At 40.2% G+C, this 14,424-nt stretch overlaps 1 protein-coding gene and 1 pseudogene across 1 annotated transcript in view; both read right to left on the reverse strand.

Annotated features, from left to right (window-relative positions):
• Positions 1–14,424, reverse strand: part of NUDCD1 (NudC domain containing 1) — a 637,137-nt gene that overhangs the window by 513,046 nt on the left and 109,667 nt on the right. The window lies entirely within an intron of this gene.
• Positions 9,642–9,760, reverse strand: LOC128661810 (uncharacterized; annotated as a pseudogene).

The following is a 14,424-nucleotide window of genomic DNA, read 5'->3' on the forward strand; positions in this document are numbered from 1 at the left end:
ACAGAATGTGAGAGATACCTTTTACTGGGCATTTCTGAACGTGAGACAGATGAAAACCGCTCTCAGTGAGGTATGATGCGAAAGCCTATTCGATAACCTGGGATATTATATTGAGAACCCAGTGATCCTGAACTGATCAGGCTTTCTGAAACCAAATCAATCTGTCCCCTACCAGAAGATCTTCTGGACAGGGGGCAGCCCCTTAATGCAGATTTCTGATTGGAATTTGACTTTTGGTCTGTTTGTTCTTAGATCAAGAAGATCCTGGCTTCCATGGGCTTGGAGGATTCAGACTTCTTGTCTCTAAGGGAGATTACGGAAAAAAAACAATTGGTTTGTTTGCCTTAAATTTCTTTTCCTGAGGTAAAAAAATCTGCTTTCCCCCAGTGAAAGTTATAATAGAATTCTGATCCAAAAAGCATCTTCTCTTCAAAAAGGGACAGATAATAGCCTATTCTTAGAGACCATACCAGTTAACCAAGATTTAAGCCATGAAGCTTAGATTGCCTTTATAAAAAAGCAATGGAAATATTCTTGACATCAATTTTAGTGATATCAAAAACCGCATCACAAACAAAATCATTAGCCATCTTAAAGTGCCATAAAACAGGTTGATATATGTGCATATCCTAAAATGGCTAATTAAGTAAAAATAGTTTGCTAAAAAAAAAAAAATTGTTTAAAAATTGCTGGCAAGTATTTTCAAAAATAAGGAAAATTAGTAACAAAGCTGTGCTGTCTGGAGCAGCTAACCCCACACCCTTATCAGTGTTTAGACAGAAGTATTGTATTTCAACTGAGTTCATGGCTTCGAGGCATGCTCCAGCAGATAATACCTATTCACTTCTACATTTTACCAAAACAAAAGGTGGCTATAGCTACAGCCATAGAAGGAAATGCAGTATAAATTTGCAGTTAAAAGTAATTAAAGTACATATTATATTATTTTTTCTCTATCCAAACTTGTTTTATGTCCCTTTAAAAGACCAAAAATGGGTCTGCTCCTAAGCTTAACTTCTTGCTTTTTCAAATAAAGATACAGAGAGAACGAAGGAAATTTGATATTAGTAATAATTTAGAAAGTTGCTTAAAATCGAATGCTCTTTTTGAATCATGAAAGTTTAATTTTCACTAGACAATCCCTTTAAGTAGGAATATTATGTAAATAAAAAGGCTGACCTCCCAACTGTCCCGGTTTAAGTGGGACAGACAGGAATCGGAGTGCTGTCCCGGCCACACAGCTTGAAGTTACACAATGCTCCAATGTGTTTGCATTTGTTAGGACTCAGACACAAACTAAGACATTTTTAAATAGCTGCACACAGGTTTTCTTTTTTTTTTTACTGTACTGGGACCTGTTGCCTTTTGCATTTTAACCTAGCCCCATAAGACGGTCAGTGGCCTTCTTCACTCATGCAGCATCCTCCATTACAGACTAACAGGGTCTGTATTGTGTGTGAATAGCCCTCCCCTAACTAACCCAGCTAGTTGCTGTTTGTTACCATAGTAACGCCCGGGGTGCAGAGCTCCAGCCCACTACATCTGAAGACAAGATACAGGATCCTCCTGCACAGAGGGAAGACAAGTGTGTGTTCTCCTGACATGTGGCAGCATAAAAAGTGAGTTTCAAATGATCATGCTCTGGACAGTTCTTTTAGTTTGTTTCTAAACCAACTGCCAGTCATCTGGCTTTTCTCAGATTTATTTTGGATTACAAATATCTTATATGTCAGCACTGCTATGACCAGTATTAAATATTTTTTTGCACATATATTATATGCATGTGTGAGTAAATATGTGTATGTATATGTAAATAGGCATGTATGTATGTGTGTGTATGTAAATAAGTATGTATGTATGTGTAAATATATGTGTGTGTAAATTAGGGCTATGCGATATGGGCAAAAAAAAAAAAAAAACGCAATTTTTTTGGAGAAAAAAAAACCGCAATTGCGATTTAATCGCGATTTTCTTATAAATGACTATAACAGCTTCATTTTGCATTCTAAAGTTTATTTAACACTACAGAATCTTAATGTACATGTTTCTCAATGTCCAATATACTCTTGGAGCATAAAAATACAAACCACAAAATAGTTAAAATAAAAATGTGCTGTCTGTGATGTGATTAAATAGTAGCCACTAGCCAGTTATTAGGTCTTATGACACACAACATTGTCATGTTTTCTTGGACAGTCATTCTAACAGTGGACAGTGGTATGATTAACAAATGAAGCAGTATAAGCCACATACACACACACAAACCTTTATGACTAAACACTAATCAATTTCCATACTTTCAAATTAGTAATTTGAGACCCTAAAACAAAAGGCTGGCCAAGAGAAAGCGGCCAAGGATTGCAACTGGACATCCGAACAAGATACACATACCAAACCTGTGAGGCCATGCTAATGCTTTCAGAAACACATGCAAGACTGTTCCAATATGATCTTGGAAATCACCCTTGGAAGAAAAAAACAGAGGCGGAAAGATGTAGTCAGGATGCAAAACCAAGACACTGCTAATGCATCCACCATTTCCGCCTGAGAATCCCTGGACCTGAAAAGGAACCTGGGAAATTGAGAAAACATATCTGTATAGATATACCACTCTCCCAGAAGTAAGGAGTGGCGGCTGATATAATCCAGCTCCCAAATGTCTAAACCTGTGATATAAATTGTAGACATTAGACAGGAGATGTATTCAAGATGCTTCTTAATTGCTAAGGAACTGTGAGTCCCTATTTGATGATTGACATATGCCACAGTTTTGATATTGTCTGCCTGAAAATAAAATGAAAAGTTCTCTCCTAAAAAAAGCCAAGCCTGAAAGAGCTCTGAAAATAGCACAGAGTTCTAAAATATTGATTGGAAACCTCTCCTCTTGAAGTTTTCAAACCCCATGTGCTGTCAGAGACCCTCACACAGCAACCTGTAAGACTTGCATCCATTAAGAATACAGTCCAGGAAGAGCGAACAAAAGAGGCCCCCTGAATAAAACGATGATGGTCTTATCACCAAAACAGAGAGTTGAGTGTTAGGATTTTGGAATATCAACTGTGACATCTGAAAACAATCCCTGCACCATTGATTCAGTAGGCAAAGCAAAAGAGGTCTCAGATGAAAAACAAGCAAAGGGAACCACGCCCGATGCTACAGTTATGAGACCTAAAACTTCCATGCACATAGCCACTGAAAGGAATGTTCTACACTGTAAGTTAGACAGGCTAACACCAATTACAATTGGCTTTTGTCCAATACAGACAAAAGTCATGAACACAGAATCCATCTAGAAACCCAAAAGAGGTGACCCTTGTCTGAGGAATCACGAAACTCTTAGGTAAATTAAAACCTCTAACCATGTCTTGAAGAAACAAAACTAGTTCATTCATGAGAGATTCCAATAAAAGAAAAGATTAAGCTAATACCAAGATACCATCCAAATAAGGAAACAACACAATACTCTACTGTCTTATTACAGAAAGAAGGGCACCCAGAATCTTTGAAAAGAGTCATAAAGCTGTCGCTAGGCCAAATGAAAAATCAAAAAATTGGTAAAGCTTATCTAAAAAAGAGAATCTCAGAAACCACAAAGTGGTCTGAATGAAATAAAATAGGAGGATAAACATCCTGTAAAATGAAGTAGACATGAAATGACCATGCTGAACAAAAAAAAAAAGCATAATAGTCCTTATAATCGCCAATTTGAAAGTTGAGACTCTTAACAAAACATTATAAAGTCTTCAGATATAAGATTTGACTGAAAAACCTTTCTTCTTTGGGACAAAGAATAGAATTGAAAAGAAACCCAATCCATGTTCATGTTATTCTACCTGTCATGGTTACCTCTTGTCACGTTTCCCACATTCCTACTTCATTCAGTACTCCTATAAATTTCCTCTATAGGAAGCATTCACTGCTTCAATATTCTTGCCTGCAAGTGACTCGATACTTGGGAGACATCTGCCTAGAGCACACCTCCAATTCCAACAGACCCGGATCTTGCGGTGACGTCACACGCCAACGGAGCGCGCGCGCCTACCACAAAAGCTACTCTGAAGCCTCAGCAACAATCTCCTGTGTTCAACTCCTTGAATACAACTAATCTAAAAAACCGCATCTAACTCCTTGCTCCTAAGCGGTAAGATTATACAGCCCTGCTCCTATGAACTTGTGCACAAATCATTCAAGTCAGTCTCACTACAAATCCTTACTTTATTAAGATTCACTTCTCACCTTATTACATTGCTAAGTGTTAATTTAATTCATTGTTTAGATAACTATTACTAATTTGATCAAGTATCACTTCTACCTTATTCTAAGCTAACCACACTTACAATTATGCTTAGAATCAGTCTAAAGTATTTACTAAGGCAGATAGGTTAAATACTGTGTTGAGCTTAAACGCCACAAATCGCAGCTATTTTCCTTTCAGCCACATATTAAAGGGATGTGTGTTGCATGATAAAAACCCCTGCTGCCATACCTTTTTCTTTTATATCAGGCATACACTTCCCAACACTAATATTGCTGCAGTTGTGGTCCTTATACTTAATCCTACCAAATTTCTGCTTGCAGGAGATTTAAAATTCCAATAAATCCTGACAATAATATTGAAGCCTAAAATGGACCCAGCAGCCCTAGTAGCCCATATTGACACACTCACAACAACAGTTGATAATCTTTCAAAAGGCCTTACTGCCTTGCAAACTGAAAACAAAACATTAAAGTTATATATTGATGAGAAATTTGACACTTTGAAAGCAATTCACACTACTTCTGAACCCCAGCCAAACCCACCACAACCTTTTAGTGGTATAAGAAGTGAGTTCAGGGAGTTTAGAAATTCCTGTTTTCTTTATTTTCAGTTAAAGTCAAAAACTTATACTAATGACCACTTAAAGGTACTCACAACAATTTCATACCTGCGCGGAGAGCCGCGCATCTGGGCAAACCTCTTTTTTGAGATTAATGATCCCATTTTGTACTCATTGGATCAATTCTTCAAAGCAATGGGCCAACTGTATGATGACCCCTACAAGCAGTTATCTGCTGAGACTGCAATGAGGTCCCTGCGCCAGAATAAAAGGCCAGTGGAGGACTACATTGCAGAATTCAAGAAGTGGTCAGCTGATACTCAATGGAATGATCTCTCCTTGAGAAATCAGTTTCGGCTTGGTCTTTCCGAATCCCTCAAGGATGAACTAGCCAGACAACCACTTCCTGAATCCTTGGACAAACTCATAGATAGTTGCATCACACTAGATAGACGTATCAGGGAGAGACGTACTGAAAAGATACATCATGAAACCATTACAAAATTTCCATCACCACTTGCATCCAACATTCCTTCACAAAAGCCACCATCTAGGGCTGCAGAGACTCCTATGGAAATAGGGTTCATCCGCGGACCTCTTACACCACAGGAAAAGTTAAGAAGGAAAACATTGGACCTATGCATGTACTGTGGCGGTTTGGATCATACAGTGAAGGACTGTGCACAACTCCTACGCAGGAAGGGTAAGCAAAGAGCCACACATTTCTGTTTATCTTCTAAACAACACCGCTCTAACCACTGCACCCTCCCTATTCTCTTACAGTGGGAACACCACAGACTCCAGTCTGAAGCAATTCTAGATTCCGGAGCAAGTCACAATTATATTGATCACCAGTTTGCAGTGTATAATAAAATACCACTTATAACAAAAAACACACCCAGTCTCCTCCGTTTTGTTGATGGCAATGAGATTACCTCAGGGCCTATAAAATATCACACAATACCTCTTCGCATTACTACACAGTCCTTACACACTGAGTTTCTCACCTTCGATGTAATACCATCTCCAATGTTTCCTATCATTTTTGGCATTACTTGGTTCAAACAACATGACCCTACCATAACTTGGTCCACTTCACAGGTCAACTTTTCCTCTCAATATTGTATAAACACCTGTCTCCATCAGGAACATCTACTCCTGGATATTTCTAATCAAATTCCCATCGAATACGCCTCATTCTCTGATGTTTTCGATAAGAAAGAGTCAAATCATCTACCTCCTCATAGGATCTACGACTTACAATTGAACAATTGAACTATATCCTGGCGCTGACATCCCTTATGGACATGTCTTCCCATTATCCGAACCCGAACTAGAACACCTAAGATCTTACCTGAAGGAAAATCTTCAGAAGGGCTTTATTCGCCACTCCACTTCCCCTGCTGGTGCTGGGATTTTCTTTGTAAAAAACAAAGATCAGTCATTAAGACCCATCATAGACTATAGGGAACTAAATAAACGCACTATAAAAAAACGGTATCCTCTACCTCTCATACCTCAATTAATTGACAGATTAAGGGGTGCCATGTATTACACTAAACTGGACCTCAGAGGAGCCTATAATTTAGTACGCATTAAACAAGGCCACGAATGGTTGACAGCTTTCAGAACAAGATATGGCTTGTTTGAATACACAGTTATGCCTTTTGGCTTATGTAACGCTCCTGCAACCTTCCAGTATTTTATAAACGACATCTTCAAAGATTACCTAGATTTGTTTATGGTCATTTACTTAGACGACATCCTCATTTACTCCTCAGACCTTCAGGAACATATAAAACATGTTACCCTGGTCTTGACTCGTCTACGAGATCACTCATTATATGTCAAACTGGAAAAATGTACCTTCCACACTCAAGAGATTAAATTCCTGGGTTACACCATAACCCCCAAAGGTATTGAGATGGAGTCTGATAAAATAACAGCAGTACAAGATTGGCCTGTTCCTAAGTGTAAAAAGGACATCCAGAGGTTTATGGGGTTCGCAAATTTCTACAGGAAATTCATCAAGAATTTCGCTAACCTCTCCAGACCCCTAACTAATCTAACTAAAAATACTAACAAATTCCATTGGAATGACCAGCTACAGGTTGTCTTCGACTACCTCAAAACTGCCTTCACTTCTGCCCCAATTCTTCGTTATCCAAATCCATCTCTTCAGTACATACTAGAGGTTGATGCTTCCAACTTCGCCTTGGGGGCAATCCTCTCCCAGAGGATCACTACTAAGGAACCATTACATCCTGTTGCCTATTTCTCACGTCTTTTAAACCCAGCAGAGATCAACTATCCAATAGGTGATAAGGAATTATTAGCTATTAAAGCTTCTTTGGAACATTGGAGACATCTACTGGAAGGAACTCCCATACCCATACTTATCTATACCGATCACAAAAACCTTGAATACCTGAAGACAAACCGTACTCTCAGTTCTCGTCAAGTACGCTGGAACCTTTTCCTATCCAGGTTTAACTATCTCATCACCTATCGCCCATCTTACAAGAATAAAAAGGCTGATGCCCTGTCCAGACAGTTAGAAGAACCCCAAATACCTCCTACTGAATCATCTTTGATTCCAGCAGATAGGTTTCTGGCATTAACAACTGAACAGATCGACCTCTTCAGGACAGAACAACAGTCAGACACACATAAACCTCTTCAAAGCCTGAACCAACATCAGGATGGTTTATATTACTATCAACAACAAGTTTATGTACCTCCTCCACTAAGGACTCTTGTCCTAAAAACATTACACGATTCTCAACTTGTAGGACACTTGGGTATACATAAAACTCAAGAGCTAGTCAAGAGATTTTTTTGGTGGCCCTCATTACATTCTGATACCACTGACTATGTCCAAACTTGCAAGACTTGTACTACTACTAAATCTGGGAAGTTCGCTCCTACTGGATATCTCCTCCCACTACCAACACCCCATCGACCTTGGACTCATATTGCCTTGGATTTTATAGTGGATCTCCCTCTCTCACACAAAAAGAACACTATACTGGTTGTTGTGGATTTATTCAGCAAGATGGCACATTTCGTTCCATACCACAAACTACCTACTGCTGCGGAAACTGCCACATTGATGTTCACACACATTTTCAAATTACATGGACTTCCAAATTCCATAACTTCAGATAGGGGTAGCCAATTCACAAGTAAATTCTGGAGTCTTCTCTGCCGATCTCTTAATATCACTAGAAGGCTCAGTACCTCTTTTCATCCCCAGACCAATGGACAGACTGAAAGAACAAACCAATGGTTGGAACAGTACTTACGATGTTTTGTATCAGCTAGACAGGATAATTGGACCACACTTCTTCCTTACGCCGAATTTGCCTTTAACAATAGCGAACATTCCTCCACCAAGTTCACTCCGTTTTATATTAACTACGGATTCCACCCTACTTTCGAATGGGATTCCTCATCTCAAACTCAATCCCCAGTGATTAATGGATTGCTAAACACTATATCCGACACCTTTACCTTGGTTAAAGATAATATTGACTCCGCGAAATATCGTTACAAACTTCACTATGACAAGAAGAGGTTGCCATCCCCTTCCTACGCTGTGGGTGACTACGTCTGGTTGTCCACCCGTAATTTGCATCTTCCAGTCCCTTCCAAGAAACTCACCTCTGTTTTTATTGGACCTTTTCCCATTGTAAAGGTGGTGAACTCCAACGCTGTCACTTTGTCTCTACCTGCCACGATGAAGTGTCATCCCACGTTCCATGTCTCATTACTCAAACCATACAGATCCCTCAGACATCATTCCCCAGCTGTGCCTATTGCACCTCTCGTTCCTGATGGTTCATTGGAATATGAGGTTCAAGACATCTTGGATTCTCGACGCTTCAGGGGACGTCTGCAGTATTTGGTTCACTGGAAGGGTTATCCTGATTCGGAGGATTCTTGGGAACCGGCTGCTAACCTCTCCGCTCCTCGCTTGGTTAACCGTTTTCATTGTAGACATCCTGACCGACCTTCGCCTGATCCTCGGAGATGATCCTTGAAGGGGGGGTCCTGTCATGGTTACCTCTTGTCACGTTTCCCACATTCCTACTTCATTCAGTACTCCTATAAATTTCCTCTATAGGAAGCATTCACTGCTTCAATATTCTTGCCTGCAAGTGACTCGATACTTGGGAGACATCTGCCTAGAGCACACCTCCAATTCCAACAGACCCGGATCTTGCGGTGACGTCACACGCCAACGGAGCGCGCGCGCCTACCACAAAAGCTACTCTGAAGCCTCAGCAACAATCTCCTGTGTTCAACTCCTTGAATACAACTAATCTAAAAAACCGCATCTAACTCCTTGCTCCTAAGCGGTAAGATTATACAGCCCTGCTCCTATGAACTTGTGCACAAATCATTCAAGTCAGTCTCACTACAAATCCTTACTTTATTAAGATTCACTTCTCACCTTATTACATTGCTAAGTGTTAATTTAATTCATTGTTTAGATAACTATTACTAATTTGATCAAGTATCACTTCTACCTTATTCTAAGCTAACCACACTTACAATTATGCTTAGAATCAGTCTAAAGTATTTACTAAGGCAGATAGGTTAAATACTGTGTTGAGCTTAAACGCCACAAATCGCAGCTATTTTCCTTTCAGCCACATATTAAAGGGATGTGTGTTGCATGATAAAAACCCCTGCTGCCATACCTTTTTCTTTTTTATCAGGCATACACTTCCCAACACTAATATTGCTGCAGTTGTGGTCCTTATACTTAATCCTACCAAATTTCTGCTTGCAGGAGATTTAAAATTCCAATAAATCCTGACACTACCACATCCGGTATTTTCAGGCGGTCACCCATGCAGGTACTGACCGGGCCTGACCCTGCTTAACTTCCACTATCAGGCGGGATCGGGTGCATTCAGAGTAGTGTGGCGGTAGTAAAGAACTGGTATAATCACTCCTGAAAAAAATTCACAGAGTGTACTGAGAAAGAAAGAATCTTCCCATAGAAGGTCTCATTCTAAAAATCTATTCAAATCCTATGAATAATATAGATTTTGGACTGAGTTCATCCAAAAACTATTTAATCTGCCCCCCCACACACACACACACACACACCAGAAGGATTAGTTTGTGAACCGCACCTTCATGCAGTCTAATAACTAGTAATTATATCGCATTTTTCTCCCAGGATACAAAAAAACGCTTTTTCAGTGCTTACACTCGGAGTTAACCAAATTAGCAGCTGATAAAAACAGTTGTTCTGATTACCCAAATAAATACACAATAAATTAACCTCAAAAGGCAGAAGGGCTGTATTAACCCTGCCAGGATATGAATCTGTGACCCTTGGATCTAGAAGAAGCGTTTGTAGTCAGGACATTCACCAACTGATCTACATAACCGGACTAAAAGTAGGGCAGAAAAAAACTCTAAACCTCCAAATAGTGGAGATAATGGCAATCAAACAAATTATTATCCTAACAAGCTAGAGATAATAAAATATATTTGAAATCATAATAATAGATACATTTACATCGGAAGTAAATAAACAGTTATATACTTGAGAATCTGAAACTGCTTATGCTAACTGTTCAACAACAAAAAAGGTTGAGAGAACAGTAATGTTAGCCACAGATAAAGCTGAGCTAAAAATATAAACAGTATGTGAATATGCTCTACTAAGGTTATATTCAAACTCTAAAGAATCCTAAAAAGAAGTACCAATTTCCATAGAAATAGTAGTACAGTTCCAAAAGGGAATCAGGATAAACCATTCTTCAGAACATAATGAAGATAGTATCTTGAATAGGAAAAAACCTCAGGAGCAAAGTAAAATCTTAAAATCCAGATTTTAAAATAACATAGTTAATAGGAAGACTAGGCTCCTAAAAACTAAAATAACAAGTTTTCCTTAACAAAAAACAAAGAATGTTCAAATGAAAAATAAGGAGAAATTTTAACAAAACGGTCTCTGATACAGGAACCTTTGAACCAAAGAAAACCTTCATCAGTAGAATAGACTTAAGTATGCTGTCGGTCAGAACAAAATTAAATCTTAATTTTGAAAAGACCTCGTAAGTTTACTTAAAGGCATAATAGCAGTCATAACCTTTAATGATATAAGCAATAACATGTGATGTTTGCAGATGAAATCAAATACATGAACTGAATAAGAAAAACAGTAAATGTCATTGTACATTTAGAAACATTACTAGCATAAAATATGATAAATAAATGCCACATAATTGAGCTGAAGAAATAACAACAGTCCAATAATGAAAAGAACACACTTAGCTTTGTAGAATTGTGTTACAGGGCATCATAGTTTCTACAGTAACATCAGTCAGGATCAGAATAAGACATCTCACAAAATGAAACAGAAAAAGAAAAATAACATTAGGTAAAACATTCAATTTCCACAATGTAACAGTTTCAGTAGATAGAAAAACAAAATAAAGTGTCAGGGTTTTTTCCCTGTTTGCCATGTGCTGCTGGCAGCCTTTTTACTCACCTCTCTCCCTGACTATGGTGCATTGTGGGGGATGCTGCTCATTTCCTACACTTCCTTTTATGGCCAGACTGGTATGCATCATCCATGTGAGACAGGATGCAGTCTCAGAATTGTGATGTCATCACTTATTATTATTTAAAGGGCCTCTGTTCAGTATGCTTTGCCTTTGCGTTGTCTCAGACCTGTTTGTGAGAGTTCCTGTGTATTACCTGGCTGCCTGACATCCTTCCTGGTTCCTGATCCCTGGCTTGTTCCTGCTGTTTAAACGAGTCATGTCCATTCAGCAAGGTACAAGATCTGTTGCTCAGTATGCTATTGAGTTCCGTACGCTTGCCGCAGAGGTAGGTTGGAACAATGAAGCCCTTGTTGCCGCCTTCTTTCTTGGGCTCTCTGATGCGATTAAAGACGAAGTTGCTGCCAGAGATTTACCAGAGGATCTCAAGGCATTGGTGTCTTTTTTGATCCTAATTGACATCAGACTCAGAGAAAGGTCCTCTTTCAAGGAGCGCTTTCGGAAGCCTCCTGTTCCGTTGTCTCCTACGTGTTCGTTCCCACCCATGCCTCCCGGTCCCGAGTCACCAGATACTGCTGAGCCAATGCAGTTGAAATTTGCGTGCCTCTCAGCGGTGGAGAGGGCCTTTAGGAGGAGGGAGGGGCTCTGCCTCTATTGTGGGTTACAGGGCCACCTTTTGAAGTCTTGTCCTACACGGCCGGGAAATGCTCACACCTAAGTTCCTGTCGGGGCAGACCTTGGGTGGTTTATCCTCGTCCTATCTTTGTTGACAACCATGAGGAGTATGAGGTCAGCAGCATTATTGACTCTTGTATGTCCAGGGGCCGTGTACAGTATTTGGTTCACTGGAGGGGCTACGGTACAGAGGAGCGTTCTTGGGTTCCCTCCTCTGATGTTCATGCTCCCACTCTCCTCCGTGCCTTCCATGCCTGTTTCCACAATAAGCCTTTTGTCCTCCCGCGGAGGAGGGGTCGTTGAGGGGAGGGTACTGTCAGGGTTTTTTCCCTGTTTGCCATGTGCTGCTGGCAGCCATTTTACTCACCTCTCTTCCTGACTATGGTGCATTGTGGGGGATGCTGCTCAATTCCTGCACTTCCTTTTATGGCCAGACTGGTGTGCATCATCCATGTGAGACAGGATGCAGTCTCAGAATTGTGATGTCATCACTTATTATTTAAAGGGCCTCTGTTCAGTATGCTTTGCCTTTGCGTTGTCTCAGACCTGTTTGAGAGTTCCTGTGTATTACCTGGCTGACTGATCCCTGGCTTGTTCCTGACTCTGATGTTTAAATGAGTCATGTCCATTCAGCAAGGTACAAGATCTGTTGCTCAGTATGCTATTGAGTTCCGTACGCTTGCCGCAGAGGTAGGTTGCAACAATGAAGCCCTTGTTGCCGCCTTCTTTCATGGGCTCTCTGATGCGATTAAAGACGAAGTTGCTGCCAGAGATTTACCAGAGGATCTCGAGGCATTGGTGTCTTTTTTGATCCTTATTGACATCAGACTCAGAGAAAGGCCCTCTTTCAAGGAGCGCTTGCAGAAGCCTCCTGTTCCGTTGTCTCCTACGTGTTCGTTCCCACCCATGCCTCCTCCCCCTCCCATGCCTCCTGGTCCCGAGTCACCAGGTACTGCTGAGCCAATGCAGTTGAAATTTGCGCATCTCTCAGCGGCGGAGAAGGCCTTTAGGAGGAGGGAGGGGCTCTGCCTCTATTGTGGGTTACAGGGCCACCTTTTGAAGTCTTGTCCTACTGTCAGGGTTTTTTCCCTGTTTCCCATGTGCTGCTGGCAGCCATTTTACTCACCTCTCTTCCTGACTATGGTGCATTGTGGGGGATGCTGCTCATTTCCTACACTTCCTTTTATGGCCAGACTGGTGTGCATCATCCATTTGAGACAGGATGCAGTCTCAGAATTGTGATGTCATCACTTATTATTTAAAGGGCCTCTGTTCAGTATGCTTTGCCTTTGCGTTGTCTCAGACCCGTTTGTGAGAGTTCCTGTGTATTACCTGGCTGCCTGACGTCCTTCCTGGTTCCTGATCCCTGGCTTGTTCCTGACTCTGCTGTTTTCCTTGTTCCTGATTCCGGCTCGTCTGACTATTCGCTTTGGCTCCTGACTCAGCTCGTCTGACTCCCAGCTCTGGTTTTGACTCCTGGTTTGTTATTTGACTTGTGGACTTTTTATTATTTTTTGCTATGAATAAAGGTTTGATTATTTTTGCACTTCTCGTCTCAGTCTGATTCCTGGCACCCTGACAGAAAGTATTTATTTATATAAAAAAAAAGAAAAAAAAAGGCCATACTAGCTATCAAAATTCATGAAAACAGCGAGCAATAGAGGGAGAGGGGTAAAATAACTAAATTTTGGCGCCAAGAATGACGCATTACACATCTTGCATCATAACAAACGCGATTTTGCACCAAAATAACTAGCGTCAACAAAGACGCAGGAAATTACTAAATTTGCGCCAAAGACGCAAGTTTGCGCCAAAAATAATTTGCGTCAAGAATGACACAATAAAACACAGCATTTTGCATCCTTGTGAGCCTAGATTTGCCGCGAAAAAAATGAAAAACAAGTCAAATTAGAAAAAGACTAAACCCCAGGTAAGAAACAAGTTTAAATAAACTTCCCAAACATGATTCCTATACTGAAAATGTTTAGACTGCAAAGGGAAATATACATAGACCTGACTCATGGCAAATATAAGTAAAATACATATATTTAAAACTTTGTATTAATACATAAAGTGCCAAACCACAGCTGAGAGTGTCTGAAACAATGATACATACTTACCGAAAGACACCCATCCACATATAGCAGATAGCCAAATACTTAAAACTATCAGCAGAGGTAATGGTATATAAGAGTTTATTGTCTATCTGAAAAGGGAGGTAGGAGATGAATCCCTACGACCGATAACAGAGAACCCTTGAAAAGATTTCCTGTGAGAGAAACCATAAAAATCAATAGGCGATACTCTCTTCACATCCCTCTGACAAACACTGTACTCAGAGGAATTGGGCTTCAGAATGCTTAGAAGCGCTTATCATAGAAGAAATCCTGTGGTTTGAAGTT

The sequence above is a fragment of the Bombina bombina genome, chromosome 5 (genome assembly GCF_027579735.1).
Source record: "Bombina bombina isolate aBomBom1 chromosome 5, aBomBom1.pri, whole genome shotgun sequence".
Lineage (NCBI taxonomy): Eukaryota > Metazoa > Chordata > Amphibia > Anura > Bombinatoridae > Bombina > Bombina bombina.